Source organism: Mandrillus leucophaeus, unplaced genomic scaffold, assembly GCF_000951045.1.
Source record: "Mandrillus leucophaeus isolate KB7577 unplaced genomic scaffold, Mleu.le_1.0 Scaffold602, whole genome shotgun sequence".
In the NCBI taxonomy this organism is placed as follows: Eukaryota; Metazoa; Chordata; class Mammalia; order Primates; family Cercopithecidae; genus Mandrillus; species Mandrillus leucophaeus.
Genome location: NW_012106498.1, coordinates 625,676 through 639,113, shown reverse-complemented (window position 1 = coordinate 639,113; position 13,438 = coordinate 625,676). Strand labels below are relative to the sequence as shown.

The following is a 13,438-nucleotide window of genomic DNA, read 5'->3' as shown; positions in this document are numbered from 1 at the left end:
CACTGTACCCACTGCATCCAGGGGCAGGTCCTTGTTAGATCAGAAGAGTCCTATGTGCCCACCACCGGCCTTGGGGGTCCCAAGTCTCTCTATATTCAAGTTGGAGGGAAAAGGAGAGAGTAAATCCCTTGGCCCCAGAAACTGTCCCTGGATCACTCAGATCTCATATATACAAAATGGACACAAAACAGAGAGATCTTAGGGTTTTCTAACACTTTCCATGTGTGGGCACCTAGAAATATGTGCATAAGATATTTGTGCACATATGTCGTAATTAATGGGTGCAATAACAGAAGATTTAGTGTTTTGGCATCTAGTTACTGGGGGCCCTTGTATTATGAGGTTCAAGCCTGTGCACCAAGAGGCATCAATGCAGGGGACCCTGCATGCTGCAGTGTAACCCTGATGAAGGAGTATAAACACAGAAGTGCATCCTGGAGGCGAACATGTTGGAGGAGCACGCAGAGGAATGATGCTTTCAACACTGTGCTAGGGAGAAGGCCAAAGCACTCCCTTAGGAAAGCATCCACCTGCAGCATTCCGATGAGGTGGTATGGTTTGCCTAAGGCACTGTTTAGGGGAAGTTTCAAAGGACTAGCCTGGGAATTGAAGAACTCCCCACCCTTTTTTTTTTCCGAGACAGAGTCTCGCTGTGTCACCCAGGCTGGAGTGCAGTGGTGTGATCTTGGCTCACTGCAAGCTCCGCCTCCCAGGTTCAAGCAGTTCTCCTGCCTCAGCCTCCCGAGTAGCTGGAGCTACAGGTGCACGCCACCATGCCTGGGTAATTTTTTGTATTTTTAGTAGACACAGGGTTTCACCATGTTAGCCAGGATGGTCTCGATCTCCTGACCTCATGACTCCCCACCCTTCTTGCAGCCCCCTGTGAACTCACTGATCTATTGAATTATGCTCAAAAGGTATTGTTCTGGAAATATGTGTAGAAATAAATTCCACATTCAAGACTTCACAAGTAACAATGGAGGAAAGGAAATAACAAGGCACAAGGACATCCTGCAGCAAGCCCTAAAACGCTGACCATCTTCTTCAAATGTTTACAACGTTGAAGTGTACGTGATGTTGTCATGGTTGTCACTTCTTCAGCCTCAAGAAGGGAATGGTCCACAGGACACGAAGAATTGGCAGTATTTGGAAACCTGACACTGGTATTGGATGGAAATTTAGAGCTCTTTGAATTCAAACATTCACTTGGAAGTCTTATGGCTAGGAAGAAAATCAAGGATGCAATTACTCTAAAAATCAGGGCAGTGGTTACCTCTATGGGATACCTTTGATCAGGAGGAACAATGAGGGTGAGTGATTTGCAGGGTTTTGTTTCTTCACCTGGGTAGTGGTTAGATGCATGCAATGCATTAGAGTAATTCATTAAACTTGGCCTGGCATGTGCAGTGGCTCATGGCTGTAATCCCAGCACTTTGGGAGGCCAAGGTGGGAGGACCACTTGAGCCTAGGAGTTCGAGACCAGCCTGGGTGACATAGGGAGACCCCATCTGTACAAAAAATAAGTAAATATGTTGTATTTGTATATACATTATTTCCATTGCTCTGTTGGCTTCTGTATTTGCATATTTTAATACTTGCTTCTTTCTGTGAACTTTGTCACAGTAAGCAACAATAAAAAGGTCTGTTCGTCCACATAAGCCTGGTCCTTTGCCATTCTTCGCCGTTTCAGTAACTGGCACCACCATTCCCCCCAAGTGACTAAGGTCTAAAACCTGGGCCTCCCTTCTCCTTCCTTTCCCTAACCCTGCCTCTGGTGACATGGGTCCCTCCATTCATCACTTGTTTCCAAAGCTCTCCCCTCCCTCTGGGCCTCCCTGTCTCCCCTGCTGCCACTCTGTCATCCTCTAAACTCCCTACATTCACCCTTCCCCCCCACACAGACAGTAAACTTTTATAAAAATGTTTTATTTGAAAATGATTATAGATTTACAGGAAGCTGCAAGAATAGAAGAGAGAGGTCTCACAGATCCTTCATCCAGCTTCCCCCAATGTCACTGTTTTACATAACTGTATTATACTATCAGTACCAGGAAATGGACATGGGTACAATCCACGGAGCTTATTCAGATTTCAGTTGTACCTGCACTCATTTTTGTGTACTCTGTGTGTGTATCAGTCTGTGTAATTTTATCCTAAGTGTAGATTCATGTAGCTACCACTACAATCAAGACACAGAATTGTTCTATCACCAGATATCTCCCTTGTGCTACCCTTTATAGTCATACCCAGTCTACTTCCCCTTCCCCCATCCCTAACCCCAGACAACCACTAATCTCAATAATTTTGTCATTTTGAGAGTGTTGTAGAAATGGAATCATGCACATGCAACACTTTGAAGTTGGCTTTTTTTTCTCAGCATAATGCCCTAGAGATCCATCCAAGTGGTCATATGTGTCAGTAAGTGTTTCTTTTTATTGCTCTGTGATATTCTGTAGTATGAATATAGAATAATCTTTTTAAAGCAGATTGGTCCCAGCTACTTGGGAGGCTGAGGGAGGAGAATTGCTTGAACCCAGGAGATGGAAATTGCATTGAGCTGAGATGGTACTATTGCACTCCAGCCTGTGTGACAGAGTAAGACTCTGTTGAAAAAAAAAAAAGCAGACAACAGCAGATTGGAAGCTGTCGCTTCCAGGTTCAAATGGGGCTTTCCCATGGCATTAAGAACAAAACATATGCTCCTCACCTAGTGGGCCTCCCTGCCTAGCTGGCAGCTGCCTCCCTATCTTCTCTCTCTCTCTCTTTTTTTTTTTTTTTTTTTTGAGATGGAGTCTCACTCTGTTGCCCAAGCTGGAGTGCAGTGGCACAATCTCAGCTCACTGCAACCTCTGCCTCCTGGGTTCAAGCAATTGCCTACCTCAGCCTCCTGAGTAGCTAGGATTACAGTCATGTACCACCACGCCCAGCTAATTTTTATATTTTTAGTAGAGACGGTGTTTCGCCATGTTGGCCAGGCTGGTCTCGATCTCCTGACCTCAAGTGATCTGCCACCTTGGCCTCCCAAAATGCTGGAATTACAGGCGTGAGCCACCATGCCCGACCCCTGTCTTCTCTTGATACCTGCCCCTTCCCCCTCATACACACGGGCCTCTGTAATTCCTAAAACCCAACCCAGCACAGTTTTCCTGTGCTGCTCACCAGGATGACTCCCCCCACCTCTGCTTGTCTTCCAGTCCCTGCTGAAATGTCATCTCCTCGGAGAGGACTTTCCTATACAAATGCTGACACCCACCCCTGTTTTTCTGCTTATTTTCTCCCTTGCACTAATTGTACTTTGTCAGAATTTATTTTCTTGTCTGCTTGTTTAGTGTCTGACACTGTGACCCCTAGTACAGTGACCAGTGTGTAACAGACACTGAGAAAGGAATAAGTTGAATAAAGGAGTTGGTTTGTCTCTGCAAGAGTATGCTGATGTAGCATCCACCCCTCTGGGTAATCAAGCGTTGGAATCTAAGCTATTACAGGCATGGATTAATAATGTACTTGTGTATGCCTGGCCATTTTCCAGAAAGGGATTCAAGGTGGCTTGCAAAACTGCAGATGATGCAACCAGATAAAAAATAATGAGTGAAAATAAGAATGGGAAAAGATGAAGCAAGCCCACACCCGGAAGAAAATAAGAGTAGGGAAAGATGAAGATGGTGCACGGCCTGCAGGTGGGATGCAGGGCTGGCAGGACCCCTGGTTGTCTGCTCTTCAGCAGCCAGCAACCTAGTGCCTGTGGCTGGACAAGCAAAGGCAGACACAAGCAAGGTGGCTTCAGGTCGTGATGAAGAAAATATGAAGAAAATGAAAGTTAAACATGGTCCATGACATTAAAAGCAAGGCTTTTTATATTATTATTATTATTATCATCATTATTTTTTCTGAAGAAGCACTTATTCCTGATTCTGGGAATTGAGAGAAAGATTCACCATGAGCCTTAATTTTTTGTTTTCATCACGACCTGAGTGGTGGTGTGATCCTAGCTCACTGCAGCCTCAGACTCCTGGGCTCAAGTGATTCTCCCACTTCAGTCTCCCAAAGTGCTGGAATTACAGGTATGAGGCAGTGCCCCTGGCCAAGTCTTTTTTTTTTTTTTTTTGAGACGGAGTCTCGCTCTGTTACCCAGGCTGGAGTGCAGTGGCACAATCTCAACTCACAATCTCAGCAACTTCTACCTCCTGTGTTCAAGAGATTCTCCTGCCTCAGCCTCCTGAGTAGCTGGGATTACAGGCATGCACCACCACGCCTGGCTAATTTTTTTGTTAGTAGAGACAAGGTTTCACTATGTTGGCCAGGCTGGTCTTGAACTCCTGACCGCAGATGATCCATCCGCCTCAGCCTCCCAAAGTGCTGGGATTACAGGCATGAGCCACCGCGCCCGGCCCCCTGGCCAAGTCTTAATATTTTTATTTTTCTGTTAATTTTTATGAAAGATCTATTGTGGTTGGACCCTCAGGAGATCATGAAGAAGAAAATGACAAGGCACCCTGCCGTCTGGAAATTTATGGGGAAAACAAATCTTGGCTACTGATGATCGCTCTACCCCCCAACCCCCAACTCCTCCTCATATCCATAGGCCCTGTTGCTTTCACCTCTTTCTCGTCCTCTGATTAAATGAACTGCAGAGAGTAATACCAGGTTAGTAGCAAGCTGGGTCAAGAGAGTGAGTGTCTGGATGGTAGATCCACTTTCTTCCTGTAACATCCACCCCTCTGGGTAACCAAGTGTTGGAATCTAGGCTGTTACAGACACTACCATAGTCTCCTAGTGGACCAGCAACCTTTGTTTATCAGTTGAATCCACTTGAAATGAATATAAAAGGCAGCCTCCAATGAGGGAGGTGATTCAGCAAAGTGTAGCTTGTCTGCTAGGAGAGGTATGAGAGGGAAGACCCTGGTCTCTGATTCTGGCCCTCCGACTCCAGCCAGACTACTGTATCCTGCACCATTCCACCCCAACCCACCATCCTCCCACACACTTATTCTGAGTTTTGAGTCCCTCCTCTGGTTCCCCTAGCATCCTGGGCTCAGCCCCATTCTCCTGCATTGCAAGTGCCTCTTGGAGATGACTCTTTTTTTGTGTTTTTAGGATGGAGTCTCGCTCTGTTGCCCAGGCTGGAGTGCAATGGCGCGATCTCAGCTCACTGCAGGCTCTGCCTCCTGGGTTCAAGCAATTCTCCTGCTTCAGCCTCCTGAGTAACTGGGATTACAGGTGCCCACAACCATGCCCGGCTAATTTTTATATTTTTAGTAGAGATGGGGTTTCACTATGTTGGCCAGGCTGGTCTGGAACTCCTGGCCTCAAGTGATCCACCTGCCTCAGTTTCTCAAAGTGCTGGGATTACAGGCATGAGCCACCACGCCCAGCCAGAGATGACTCTTTTATGTCATGGCTTCACTAAGTGCATTCTGGAAGCACCAGCGACAATCATCCGGGTGCTTCAGCAGTGGCTGCCAGGTGGTGAGTGTTTCATGGTGTTGCTCACGGCAGGTGAGGAATGTGTTTTTGGTAAGGACCCTGACCTAAAGAGATGTGGTTGAATAGGGTCCTCTCCAAATTCATATCCAGTTGGAATCTCAGGTCGTGAGCTTATTCGGAAATAGGGTCTTTGCAGATGTAATTAAGGTAAGAATTGAGATGATATCATACCGGATTAGAGTGGGATATAAATCCAGTGAGTGTCCTTATAAGAGATGGAAAAGGGCCAGCTGTGGTGGCTCACGCCTGTAATCCCAGCACTTTGGGAGGCCAAGGCAGGAGGATTACTTGAGTCCAGGAGTTTGAGACCAGCCTGGGCAACATGGTGAAACCCCATCTCTACAAAAAATACAACAACAAAAAATTAGTCAGGCATGTGGTGCATGCCTGCAGTCCCAAGCTACTCAGGAGGTGGGAAGATTGCTTGAGCCCAAGAGGTGAAGGCTGTAGTGAGCCATGATCGTGCCACTGTACTCCCAGCCTGGGTAACAAAGCAAGACCCTGTCTTGGAAAAAAAAAAAAAAAAATGTATTGAAAAAATAGGAGAGAGATGGAAAAGAACACACAGAGACTCACAGAGAAGACAGCTGTGAGAAGACTGAAGTAGACAGAGATTGAAATCGTGCTGCCACAAGCCAAAGAACATCTGAGGACACCAGAAGCTGAAAGGGGCAAGGAAGAGACAAGGGTGGCTCCCTAAGAGCCTTCAAAGGGAGCATGCCTTTGCTGATACATAGATTTTGGTCTTCTAGCCTCTTGAATTGTAAGTGAATACATTTTCTGTTATTTTAAGCCACTAAGTTAGTGGTAATTTGTTCTGGCAGCAACAGCTTCCCACTCTTGGGGGAAATGAATGCAAGGGACATGCCCCTCTAGAGGATTTAACTGCTCAGGCCATCACCACCATGCACAGACAGCTGGTTATGATGGCAGAAGAAATAAATTTGATAGAGAGCCCCAAGAGAGTGTGCCCAGTCTAGGTGAGGGACAGAGTATTACAGAATACATGCTCTCATCCATTAATCATTAAAGAAGGCAGACTCACTTTGCAAAGCTCATTGGAGGAAAGTGAAACTTTCAATGGAAATCAGAGGTCAAGACTCATTACTAGAACTGAACTTCTATTTGGAAGAATGTAGCCTAAGATGGAGCAACTCAGGCCTTGAAACAAGCCAGGTACATTTTAACACAGGAGAGGTAGAGTGGGATGCAGGACAGAGACCAGGCAAGGAGTGGACCAGCTTTGAGACTGCTTCCTCACCCCCAACTAAGGCTGTTACCAGCTGCTCTGTAAGAGAGTGGATATCCTTGGGTGGGTTGAAATTGATTGATTGATCGATTGATTGACAGGGTCTCACTCTGTTGCCCAGGCTGGAGTGCAGTAATGGGATCATAGCTCACTGCAGCCTTGAACTCCTGGGCTCAAGTGATCCTCCTACCTCTGCCTCCTGAGTAGCTAGGACTACAAATACGTGCCACACACCTGGATAATTTTTGTATTTTTTGTAGAAATGGAGTCTCGCTATGTTGCCCAGGCTGGTCTTGAACTCTTGGCCTCATATGATTCTCCCAATTTGGCCTCCCCAAGCTCTGAGATTATGGGTGTGAGCCACCATGTCGGGCCAAAATATGTTTACTGAGCATCCACTTTGTGTGCCATACTCAGATCTAGCATGGAATATCGAAGGGCCAAATGCAGTTCTTACCTTCACAGAGCTGGTAATATTGTATCAGGAATATTTTGGTTGCAAGTAACAGAAAACTCAACAAAAACTGACTTAAACAATAAAAGGAACATATTATCCCCAGTAATTCATGAGGCATTTGTGGCTTCCAGCACCATTCAGCCAGGCTCCTACTTGGTTTCTTTGTGATTCTCTTGGGCCTTCTCTCTTCTGTGTGTCAGTTACAGCCTAGGGTTGACTTCTTTTTTGTTCATGGTTTCAGTTTGGTTACCAGCAGTATCTGCAGCTGTTGCTTTACACTGGGGAGGTGGGAGGGGGCATTCTCCTGCAATCATACATCCATGTGATTGAATCCACAGATCCAAGCCCATCCCCGACTCAATCATAAGGCAAAGGAAATAAGATATCCTGATTGATTTAGACCAGTGTTACTTTAAGTGTGGCCTCCCGGCCAGCAGTTATCAGCATCCCCTGGGAATTTGCTAGAAGTGCAAATCCTTGGGATCAGAAATGGAATCAGCAACTCTGTGGGGAGAGAGCTTGGCAACTTGTGCTCAGCAAGCCCTCCAGGTGATTCTAACGCACGCTGTAGTTTACTCTTGAACTAATCAGATCCCATCTGTGGAGCTGGTGGGGAAGGTTATTCTACCCAAATGCAATGGTGGTAGGATGGAATAGATATTGGGAAGGCAATCATAGCCCCTATCCTTAGTGATTAAGGCAAATATAATAATTTATTGCGTTCTTTATTGAATTCCTAATAGGTGCTAATCAATTTACATGCATGTTCTCATTTAATTCTTACCACAAACCTGTGAGGTAGGTACTGTTATTGTCTACAACAATTGAGAAAACTGAGGCCCAGTGTAGTTAAGTAACTTATTTAAGGCTTTGTCGCTAAGTGTCAAGGCTGGAAGCTGAACTCCCGCGAACTGACCCCAGAGGCTGTGTACTAATAAACGGCCAGCCACCAGGACATGTGATAAGCCCATGACTGACAGAGGAAGTCCAGGTGCCCCGGGAGTACCACAAAGGCACCTAGCATGCTCTAGCGGGCATCATGGAGAGCTTCCTGGAAGAAGTGACAAGATGGTGAGGAGTTTGCTAGCCAGATGAAGAGGAGGAGGAAGACTGTCTAAAGGCCTAGAGCCAAGAGATGGCTTAGCATGTCTGAGGGTGTGACTTGAATGTAATGCTGTTAGTGGGAGTAAAGAGGCGTGACAGAGAGGTGAGCAGGGACCAGAACGAGAAGGGCTATGAGGACTAAGTGATGAGGTTCAACTTTATCCTTAGGGCAGCAGGGCACATCTAAGGTTCTGACTGCCATGAATACACTGGATTGGCCTTTAGAGAGATGACCCTGTTGGCAGGCTGGAAAATGGAGCAGAGGTAGAAAAGCTAATTGGAAGCCCACTTGCAGGGGTCCATCTCACTAGAAATGATGGTGCCTGGGCAAAGGGCAGAGATATTGAGCATGGATACATAAATCCTCTATATGTGTGTGTGTGTGTGTGTGTGTGTGTGAATGTGTGTGTGTACACATATATATAGAGTTGGGTTTTGGCTGAGGTGAGGGATATGGATGGCTACAATTTATTGAGCTGTACCAGGTGCTTTGTATGTACTATTTCTAATTCATTCAACTACTCTACAAGGTTGGCAATTTTTTTTTTTTTTTTGAGATGGAGTCTCGCTCTGTCGCCCAGGCTGGAGTGCAGTGGCACAATCCCCACTCACTGCAAGCTCCGCCTCCCAGGTTCACGCCATTCTCCTGCCTCAGTCTCCCGTGTAGCTGGGACTACAAGCGCCCGCCACCGCGCCCGGCTAATTTTTGTATTTTTAGTAGAGACAGGGTTTCACCGTGTTAGCCAGGATGGTCTTGATCTCCTGACCTCATGATCCGCCCTTCTCGGCCTCCCAAAGTGCTGGGACTACAGGTGTGAGCCACCACGCCTGGCCCAAGGTTGGCATTTTTATCTGCATTTTCTGAAAGGGGATGAGGATCTATGTTACCTGCCTGGGAATCACACTAACAAATTATAGAACACTGAGTTTAGGCTGGGCGCTGTGGCTCACGCCTATAATCCCAGCATTTTGGGAGGTTGAGGTGGTTGGATCACTTGAGGTCAGGAGTTTGAGACCATACTGGCTATCACGGTGAAACCCCGTCTCTACTAAAAATACAAAACAATTAGCCAGGCGTGGTGGCGGGCGCCAGTATTCCCAGCTACTCCAGAGGCTGAGTCAGGAGAATGGCGTGAACCCGGGAGGCAGAGCATGCAGTGAGCCCATTGCGCCACTGCCCTTCAGCCTGGGCGACAGAGTGAGACTCTGTCTCAAAAAAATAAAAAAAAAACTAGCCAGGCGTGGTGGCATGTGTCTGTAATCCCAGCTACTGAGGAGGCTGAGGCAGGAGAATCGCTTGAACCTAGAAAGTGGAGGTTGCAGTGAGCCAAGATTGTGCCTCTGCACTCCAGCCTGGGTGACAGAGTGGGACTCTGTCTCAAAAACAAACAAAGAACACTAAGTTTAAACCTAAGTCTGTGTTTTCTGCATAGAGTCATCATTAGGAATGGCTGTGGATCAGGGTTTTATGCATTATTTCTAATTCTTCATGAAGTTATATTTATGTAATTGTATATCCTACACATACACTATATGAATAGGTAAACCTGTCCTTTGTTCTCTAATAAATTCCCAATGCTGGGTACGTAGCAGGTGCTCAATAAATATTGGAAGAAAGGAAGGAAGGGGCCTGGCACAGGGGCTGACGCCTGTAATCCCAGCACTTTGGGAGGCCGAGGAGGGGGGATCACCTGAGGTCAGGGGTTCAAGACCAACCTGGCCAACATGGCGAAACCCCGTCTCTACAAAAATACAAAAATTAGCTGGGCATGATGGTGTGTGCCTATAATCTCAGCTACTCGGGAGGCTGAGGTGGGAGAATTGCTTGAACCCAGGAGATGGAGGTTGCAGTGAACTGAGATCATGCCATTGCACTCCAGCCTGGGTGACAGACTGAGACTACATCTGAAAAAAAAAAAAGAAAAGAAAAGAAAAGAAAGAAAGGAAAGAAGGGAGGAAGGAAGAAAATGATTTAAAAAAAAAACTGTTACACATAGGTGGTTAAATGGTTTTAACCAATGACACAGTTACACTCAAGATTTTGCTGGGAAGAGTAGGGAAAAACAAAATTTTATCACTAAATACTACATACTACAAATGAATACAAATAGGAAATATCTGAGAGCTGAAGATAAACTTATATATATACATATATACATATTTGAGTTATTTAATAAATATTTTATAATGAAGTAATTGGTAAATGGCTTGTATCTATGTAATTTGTCTTGAAGTTTTCTTATTTCTTTTCTAAATGTTATTATTGTTGTGTTTGGGGTTGCCTTGTGTCTAATATTGCTGGAATATACACGGAGGAGCCCAGTGAAAACAAACCTTCATTTATTTCTAATTATTTTCTAAACCAGGGTAATGGAATAGATATAGCGTCACTTGACTGCTTGCAAAAATACTTCACACAAAGATATAATCAGACAAAATGGGATTCTGAAAGACTCGGCCATGGGCAAAATATTATCAAGGTCTTCCTCAGTTGTTTCCAAACTTTAGGGCACAAAATAATTCCCTTGATAGCTTGTTTAAAATGCTGATTCCTGTGCCTCACTCCAGCCTCCCTCATCAAATTCTGACTTGGAAGATAGGAAGTGGGGACTTGATATTCTGTATTCTTAGCAATCAGCCCTGGAAATGCAAGGACCACACTTTAAGATCCATCAATTTACCTTGAAAGTGTTTATGACCAGAACCATCAGGCTTTTTCTCAACCTCTTGCTGCCAGGTTTGCGCTGAGGTAGGAGGGGGCTGACCTCAAAGTGACTGACCGATCTGTCAACGCGGTTTCTGGGGAAGGTGCTCCTCTCCGCACTTCAATTCCAACGTGATGGCATGAGGGAGATGCTCTCATAGATTACGCCTCCCGTGCCAGGTCAGACAGGGAGAGAATGGGGGTGTGACTTACTGATCACCTTGCCCTTTCAACATCTAAATGGCCCGACCCAGCACTGACCCTGGGCTCATGTCCCAAAAAGCATTTGAAAGAATTTGGAAAGCTGACAGAAGTATGAGAAGACAAAATAAGCTCTGCTAATATGTTGCAGAAACTGTTAGAATAAGATCTTTTAGGGGCAGTATCCTTCTTCCAGTTATTTTGGGCATAGATCACATTACCATCATAACTACCATCGTCATCATCCACAACAGCAATCAGTAGTTATGGAGCACTCAAAGGATGAGGGCTATTTTTCTTGTAAAGACAGGATCTCTGTTGCTCAGGCTGGTCTCAAACTCCTGGCATTAAGCAATCATCCCGTCTCAGCCTCCCAAAGTGCTCGGATTATAGGCTTGAGCCCTTGTGCCTGGCCTAGGTGCTGTTATTTTGTATTCCATTTCCAGGCCTTTGGGCCAGAGGATTTTATTCAGGTATCCCCAAGGCTACCAACATTATTTTAAACATTTTCACAGAAATGGTTTCTCGCATGGACATGGACATCCTTCTGTTTCTGTTCATTTGAAAATAGACCTTATTTTCTTTAAAGACATGCTAGTATTTCATAGTATGCGTGCACTCATATTCTTTTCTTTTCTTCCTATTGTTTGCCGATAAATTCCCTGGCATACACCCATATTTTTAAAATCAGTTTCTGCTGGTGTAGATTTGGGTTGTTGCAGGTTTTTGCTAATTCAAGCAGTGCCATGACAAACCATGTCATGCCTGTCTTTGCACAAGTGAGTGATCATTGATGTAAGACCAACACCTAGAAGTGTAATTGCTAGGTTAAAGGGTGGAGTCATTTACATTTTTGGCAGGTACCTCCAATTGCCTTCAAAAAAGTTATGGCCGTTTGTACTTGTATCGATAGTGATGAGCAAGTGCCTATTTCCTCATGTCAGTACTGGAAAATTACATTTCAAACATTCTTTTGGCACTCCGATAGGTAGAAAATTTAAATGTTCTTTTGGCACTCCGATAGGTGGAAAATTGTATCATATGTTTATTTGCACTCCTTTTATTTACAATGATGCGTTTATGGGTCATTTGTGTATTTTTATTCTGTGAAATGCCTAATCCTTTGCTAAACATATAAAAAGATTAAAATTCTTTGAAACAGAAGTTAATTTAAAAATATGTTTAATTTTTAAAATAGTAAGCTTTCTTTATTAGGAAAATATATGATATGAAGGTACCGAACACGTCATGTCTCGTCTATGTCGCGTAATTTGATCCCACAGTCATAGAATAGAAAGAAGCTGATAATCAGGATGAAGTTTTAAAATAGTTTTTGAGTCTTGCAGAACAAATTGAAGCTTTTCTGAACAAGAAAATAAAACCAATTAAGAATTGCAGTCTGTCTACCAGTCACTGTGCTAGACGTGGCAACTGTTCTACCACTGGATCTTCTCAACAATTATTTGGTGCTGTTATGATTCTCACCCTCACTTTTTTTTTTTTTTTTTTTTTTTGAGACAGTCTCACTCTATTGCCCAGGCTGAAGTGCAATGGTGCAATCTAGGCTTACTGCAGCCTCCACCTCCCAAGTTCAAGTCATTCTCCTGCCTCAGCCTCCTGAGTAGCTGGGACTACAGGCACCCGCCACCACACTTGGCTAATTTTGTATTTTTAGTAGAGACGGGATTTCACCCGGTTGGCCAGGCTGGTCACGAACTCCTGACCTCAAGTGATCTGCCTGCCTTGGCCTCCCAAAGTGTTGGGATCACAGGCGTGAGTCACCATGCCCGGCCTCACTCTCACTTTTAAAGAGAATGCTTTCCCCTTTCTGCTGAGATCTGACAAACACAAAAATGAAGCAGGCAAAGATGATGCCAGTGACACTTTCTGAGTTCCCAACCACAGCATAGCCTTGACGGACAATGCACTGTGTTTGTCAGAGCTCCTCAGCAGAAAGGGGAGAGCGTTCTCTTTAAAAGTGAGGGTGAGAATCGTTACAGCACCAAAGAGTTGTGGAGAAGATCCAGTGGTAGAACAGTCGCCGTGTCTAGCACAGTGACTGGTAGAGACTGCAATTCTTAATTTGTTTCATTTTCTTATTCAGAAAGCTTCAGTTTTTTCCACAAGACTTAAAAACTGTTGGCCGGGCGCGGTGGCTCAAGCCTGTAATCCCAGCACTTTGGGAGGCCGAGACGGGCGGATCACGAGGTCAGGAGATCGAGACCATCCTGGCTAACAC

The 13,438-nt window shown here is 45.0% G+C and overlaps 1 pseudogene; it reads left to right on the top strand.

Annotated features, from left to right (window-relative positions):
- The first annotated feature begins 5,378 nt into the window (after positions 1-5,378).
- The window catches only part of LOC105553695, a 23,046-nt pseudogene continuing 14,986 nt past the window's right edge, over positions 5,379-13,438 (top strand).